Consider the following 6,876-nt stretch of genomic DNA (forward strand, 5'->3'; position numbering starts at 1 on the left):
CTTGCACAACTCTCGGCCCCATTTGAGCCTCAGTTTACTTATCTGATAAATGGGGAAAAGAACACGTTTACTTCTTACTTCCTACAGTTTTTGTGGCAAATGATCAGACGTATGTGAATAATGCTGTAGAAACCTCCAGGTACTATATCTAAGAGTGAGAGGCTTTGGAAAATGTTTACTCTCCGCACCTGTAGGCAGTGTTATATTGTTGGTCACTAGAGGGAGCTTTAGGATTCAGGGGAAAGAAGAGCCAGTGATGTAACTCCTGGAAAGCCTTGAGGCCTCTATGAGGAATCCTTCAGAAAGCTTTTGCCGTTTATAAATAGCCACTTAGATTTTTCCCTCTTTCTTTTCTTTTTTAAAATTCAGATAAATGCCTATAAAAGCAAACATGACCTCGTTTTCTGGTGACACAGATTTTTCTACTCTTAACATTTAGGATTCTTCCTTCTGACTTTTTCTCTGGTAAATTTAGTTTCTACATAAACATAAGAGTTTTCCACAATCAGTTTAAAAGTGAAAAAAAAAAAGGCAGAAAACAACTTTTGAGAGGGCCATAGGAAGAAAGTGCTCTTCCCTTAGCGAAAGATGATTCATTGCTCATTCCGTGACATGTGGCAATGGTGAGCAGGATAGGGAAATGCATTGTCTAACTTTGGCGCGCATTAAGACCTCTGACTTTGGATTTTCTGGTGGCATTCCCTGCTGTTTTTTGGGTTTTTCTTTTTTTTTTTTTTTTGCAGTACGCGGGCCTCTCACTGTTGTGGCCTCTCCCGTTGCGGAGCACAGGTTCCGGACGCGCAGGCTCAGCGGCCATGGCTCACGGGCCCAGCCGCTCTGAGGTATGTGGGATCTTCCCGGACCGGGGCACGAATCCGTGTCCCCTGCATCGGCAGGCGGACTCCCAACCACTGCGCCACCAGGGAAGCCCCCTGCTGTGTTTTTTTTATTTTTGCGGTACGCGGGCCTCTCACTGTTGTGGCCTCTCCCGTTGCGGAGCACAGGCTCCGGACGCGCAGGCTCAGTGGCCATGGCTCACGGGCCCAGCTGCTCCGCGGCATGTGGGATCTTCTCAGACCGGGGCACAAACCCTTGTCCCTTGCATCGGCAGGCGGACTCTCAACCACTGCGCCACCAGGGAAGCCCCCCCCACCCCGCCCCCGTGCTGTTTTCAATTGGTGTGCATTTCTCAGGCTAGGGCTAGAGAGAGAGGACTCTTACTCATTTAAAGAGGCTTGACGGTTACACCAGAAAACCTAGGATAATTTGAAGGAGGAGGTACGATAGAGTGAAAGACACTGACTTTGCACGTTAGGGAATCAGAATGTCATGGACTCACTATGTATTTGCGGGACAATTTTTGTCCCCTTTTAGGACCGTAGTTTCTCTCTCTGCTTCTGACCATCCCCCCAGCACCACACATACACACCCATGGTTGGATGGTCTTTCTTCATCAAGAATGGATCATTAGGTGACCAGACTCAGGCCCCAGGTCAGGAAAGGCAAAGTTTTGCAGGAGCACAAAACTGAGACTTACCTGATTTTCAATCCAAATTTCTTTGGAGAAAGGAGTCTTGATATTTCTCTTCCTTGCAGTTCTTTGGGTTGTATTTCAGTTCCACAGCAAAATAGATGCCTGCAGAAAACAGTGAACGTTGTATTTTCATATACATTTTCAGGGACCCATGTAGAGACTGAACTGCTAATATCCATCAGCAAACCCGGGCAATGAAGCTGTCAAGCACTGGTCTGCCAAGTTCTCTGGACTCTAAGATGTGTCCCCACAATGCTGCCTGCCTCAATTTCACATTTTAAAAATGGAGACACGTCTGTGACTTATACAGGCAAGTCTTGATAATCCCTCCTGAAAAGCTCCTGTTAGGCCTAAGGTGTTTCTGCAATCAGTGGCCTTTTAGAATTGAGGAAGGAGTCTAGGAAATCCTTTTTTGGTTTTGTATATTTCTCTTACCTGGAAGCTCAAAAAGCTCTCCTCCGCTGGCACATCTGCGCTCTCCTTGCAACTCTTGGCACCTCAGAAGTAACCTCGCGGGAAGGGGTTGCCTCTCTGACGACAGACAGGCAAGAGACTGCAGGTTATAAAGGGCGAAGCCTTATTATAGGCTCATTCATTGTAGTTTATGAGAAACAGCTGCATTTCCTTGTCAAGGCCCTTGTGGAAGGCTTTTCTCTCCTTTCCACTGCAGTCTAATCACTAACCAAGACTAATCAGCTGATTTGGGTCAGAACAAGCCAGTGTCTCTGCCATTCCACTTTAAGCATGACGGTATCCCGTTAGTGATAGGAAATTTGCTGAAACAATGCAAACGGCTTGATCAGTGATTCCATTAATGATTACAATCGGAGTAATTTTCTCCCCTTTTTGTTTTCCAGAGGCTGTTTTTTCTTCTTCAAGCTTTCAGATGGTGAAGGTCAGAAGGTTGGCAACAGAATCACTGTTCCCTAGTTGAGGGCTTCTCAAATTTTCAGGGCAATACAAATCACCTGGACCGTGTTACAACGCAGATTCTGATTCAGCAGATCTGGAGGTTGGGGTGAGGGGAGGAGAAGCTGACGATACCAAGGCTGCTGGTCTGTGGACCACGCTGAGTAACAAGGCCCTAGTTAATTTTTATCTCTAGCTCCTGTTTCACGCTGATGAAGGATGTTTTTTCTACTCCTCAGACACTGTCAGAAATAAAGAATGAATAAGTAATGATTTCAAAGCCCAAGGGAAATCGTGAGGTCACAGATTCCATCTTCTGAATTAACAACTGTTTGGAAAGCCATGACTTTGAATTCTAATTTCTTGCAAAGCAAAATATTGAGAATAGACCCGTAGCATGCACAAACACAGAAAACAGAATCGAAGCGATCTGATTTTTCCCATGAGACGGCAAAGCAACTGTTTATTTGAGGTTATTGTTTTTTTATTGGCAAGCATTATGCTCTGTACTTCATTTACATAGGAATCTGGTGGGCACTGCCTAAGAGTTTGTGAACTAATTTCTCTGGCTCTAAATCATATGTGTACTTCATCTTTATCCTCACTACCAGGAGCCCAGTCTAATTATTGCTTATGCAAAGGGATGACTTTTCTTCAGGTGTGAAGGAATTTCAGGTGTGTCTTAAACGTTCTCAGGAGAGCTGCTTTTAGGAATTGCTGTCCTGAGTTTTTAGACCTTCAGTTTGGCTTATTGCGTATTGCTTTGGATCTGTTATAATTTCCACAGTTTCTGTCTTCTTGGTTAAACTGTAAGTTTGTTATAATTGGAGGCCATACCTTCTATTTTATAGGGCTGGGAAATTGGAAGGGAACTTTAAATTCATTGAGTCCCTGAATTTCTACAAGCCAGCCTCTGCTTGAAACACATTTGATGATGGGGATCTTGCTACTTTATGTCTATCCTTAGAACGTTGCTGACCGTTAGGATGCCTTTCCTGATATTGGGTCAAGTCATCTCACAGTGGCTTTTGCCCACTAGCCCAGTTTTACTCATTGTGGATAATTTCTTTGTCTTGAATAGAATATGAACACAATACATATTGTTGGGCAACTGACTTGTTAAGGCCTGGGACTTGGGGGCTCTCTGTGCCTTCAGTAGTTCTTCCTGCATAAGAGTAGCCTCCAACTCCTGACTTGAGGAGTAAACTTGGGGCGAGGTCCAGAGCTGCACCGCCAGAGATCGGATGGGCTGTGGTAAAGCAGGGCAGTCACTGCTTATAAGGACTTTAGCCCACTTCATTACAGGGGCTTAAGGTTTCCTGCATTTCTTTCTTAAATGCAGCCTGACTTAAGCCTGAAATGAAACGCAGGATGAGGCTTCATGATTACTCATGAATTTTTACACAATCAGATCATTCAACAGGAATCTTAGAAATGGCTCTGATTTCCAAAATATTTATCTTTTCTGTAGTTCTCACCTAAAGCAAAGTTTTTAAACTGGCAAAGATGGACTCCAGTCTTCTCTCCCATTCCCCGCTTTCAGCACCATTCTACCCTTTTAATTTTATGCTCCATGGGTGACCTGATCCCCAAGTTTCCCCTTTTCAGTATTGTTCTAGGCCTTGGGCCATTGATTACTTTTTTCTGGCCCTTTTCCCTCATGGAACCTTACCTGTCCTCTGTCTGGGTCTCTCAGCAGCTGGTTTTCTCCAGTGCAACCCTGGCCGTTTAACGGGTTTTGGTCCCCTTAACAAATCCTTGATAATGTGTAAGATAGCTCTTGCTTTCTCTGCCTGCCTTGGTATCATAATTTCTTAATGCAGGCAAAGACATGTCTCCAAAAGGCCCTTAGGTGGTGACTTTTTAGTGGGGAGGGAGAGGAATCATGATAAGATCATGGATGAGAAATTGGTTTGGTCTGTGGACTCCCTAGCACAACTTCACATCATCCATCACCTCGCTATGTGGGACTAGCTCTGTTTTCCATAAACAATAATAACAATAGCTCTTATTGCATGGGACGACTAATTATAGTTACTTACTACGTTCCAGGCACTGTGCCTACAGTTTAACAGATTTCTCATTTAATGTTCATAACAACCTTGTGATGTAGGAAGAATTATTTTCATTCTATTGATGAGCAAACTGAAGTTCAGAGGGGTTAGGCAATTTGCCTAGCATCAAACAGCTACTGCATGGCAGAGATAGGGTTCAAACCGAGGTCTGTCTGACTGAGGCCCATGCTCTTAACCAAGCAGCTTCCTTTTTTCTGATCAACCAATGGAGAAGAAGCCTAAGATCAGTGAGTTTCCTCAGACAAGCCCTGCTGTGCTCACCTCGACTGTAGCCTTTCTACTTCACCTAAGTGCGAAAAAACTACCACTTTGCTCATCTCTATCTTCTCGGCTCTCACCCCTCACTTTCCTATGCTGAGAAAAGCTTCTTCTGGCTCCTGCGTGCACAAGAGTAATAAGTATTTGATATTTAATTACAAGGATTTATTATGGAACGAAAGGAGGGATACTAACACATCCCATCTGGGGCCAATTAAAAAGAACTGTGTTCCTGAGTATATGTGGTTTTTCTTTTTTCAGACGAGGAACAGTTCCAGTCAAGCTTTGGCACATGAAGCTTGGCATGGTTTAATAAGAGTCGGGTGACTGAGACATCTAATGCTATTTCTGAGAAAGCAAGATGGTGCATCACCTTTAATGAGTGGGAAATGAAGTTGCCTACGGGGTCAGCCATGGGCAGTTGAATTTATCCCTGTGCCTGGGTTTGTTACATTTGTTAAAGAAGGGCATCCATGTGAAAGTCGCATTTTGGAACAAAGAGAATAAAAAGATGCCAAAATGCTGCTTTCAGGATAAGTGCATCAGTCTGCAAAAACTCCCAGGGTTTCCGAGAGTGGCCACCCACAGAGGAAGCACCATCTGGTTGTCATGCTGTCACAACAGGGGAGAGCAATGCTTGGGCACAGGGCAAAACAGAACTTTCCTCAGAACTGGACAGAAGACTCGTAGTTAGATTGAAGCCAGGAGGCAGCAGACCTCCCCAGGCCCAGCACAACACTGCGCTGAGTAAGGTCATAGACCCTAGGTGTATCCATACTTGTTCTGTGACACCTTAGCGATTCTGAAACAGACTTAACATATAAATCAGAAAAATATGCATCTCTAGAGGAATGGTTGCATGTTTTCAGGACATGAGGAGAAGAAATTTTTTAAGAATAATAAAAAGACATCTACATCCTTGGAAATATATTTAGCTGAGGTCCTGATCTCCATGAAAAACACTTTCCAGTCATTCATTCATTCATTCATTCACTCATCAAATGTTTACCAAGTGTCTCCTACATGCCAGGGCCTGTGCTACGTGCTTCAGATACAGAAAGGAACAGGAGACTGTCTTGACAATCAGGAAGCTCAGAGACCAGTAGGAGAGACTCATAGAATGAAATAACTGTGGTTCAGTGTGCTTACAGGAACCCTGGGAGGGTCACTGAACTACCCTACAGGCGACCACAGACACCTCCTGGGGGAGGCATCACCTGAGCTGCACAGTCAGGAGTTATCCTCCAGAAATCTATATTTGAATAATATTCCTTTGCCATTCTAACATGAGAAGGGATGAAAAGGCTAAGTAGATGTTGTATTGGGGGAAGAAGATGAAGGGGTGTTAAGTAAAGGATAGCAATTTCAACATTCAAATTGGAATGTTGGAGGGAGAGTGCAGGCCTTTGCAGGCTCTAGCTTCGGATGACTAAGGTTGGGATCTCAACCACTTCCTAGGTGTGGGGACCTGAGCAAATTGCTTAGCATCCTAAGGTCCAGTTGCTCATAAGGTTTCCAGGTTTTAATGAGAGAACATGTGTAAAGCATTTGCTCAGGTCTGGCTTATTTAAATGTTAATAAATGTCAATTCATTATTAATTCTTTATTATCATCAGCGGTGTTCTTTCACTGATTACCCTTCTAAGCTCCCTGAATCTCCTATTCCTGATATTGCCTCCAGGGAAAAATACAGGGACAGGGAAACATAAAACAAAGAGTGCGAGGGTGATTATCATCCTCTTGTTCAGAGTTGGTAAAATAAAAAGTCCTCCAAAGAACAGGAACATTATGCTCTTTTCTCCATCCTATCACAAATCTTGCTTTCAGCCCACTGACCTTAGATAGGCAAAAGTGTTAGTGACACACAGTTATAAAATATAATTAAGACAGCATCTAGTGCTGCTGGTACTAGATAACCTAAAATCCTCCTAATGGAAAACTCCTTTTAAAAGTGCTAGTTGCAGTAAATAAAGTCCCCAGGGGCAAAAAAAAACAAAGGTGGGGGGGCTGTGAAAACTAAAGGAGAAAGATTATGGACTGATGCTGCGGCTACATATAGGGATGGGAGATAGGGCTGTGGTGGGCCTGCCTGAGCTGAAG

This window comes from Aethalodelphis obliquidens, unplaced genomic scaffold (assembly GCF_003676395.1).
Source record: "Aethalodelphis obliquidens isolate GAN/ISIS:26980383/991018 unplaced genomic scaffold, ASM367639v1 scaffold14, whole genome shotgun sequence".
NCBI classification, from domain to species: Eukaryota; Metazoa; Chordata; class Mammalia; order Artiodactyla; family Delphinidae; genus Aethalodelphis; species Aethalodelphis obliquidens.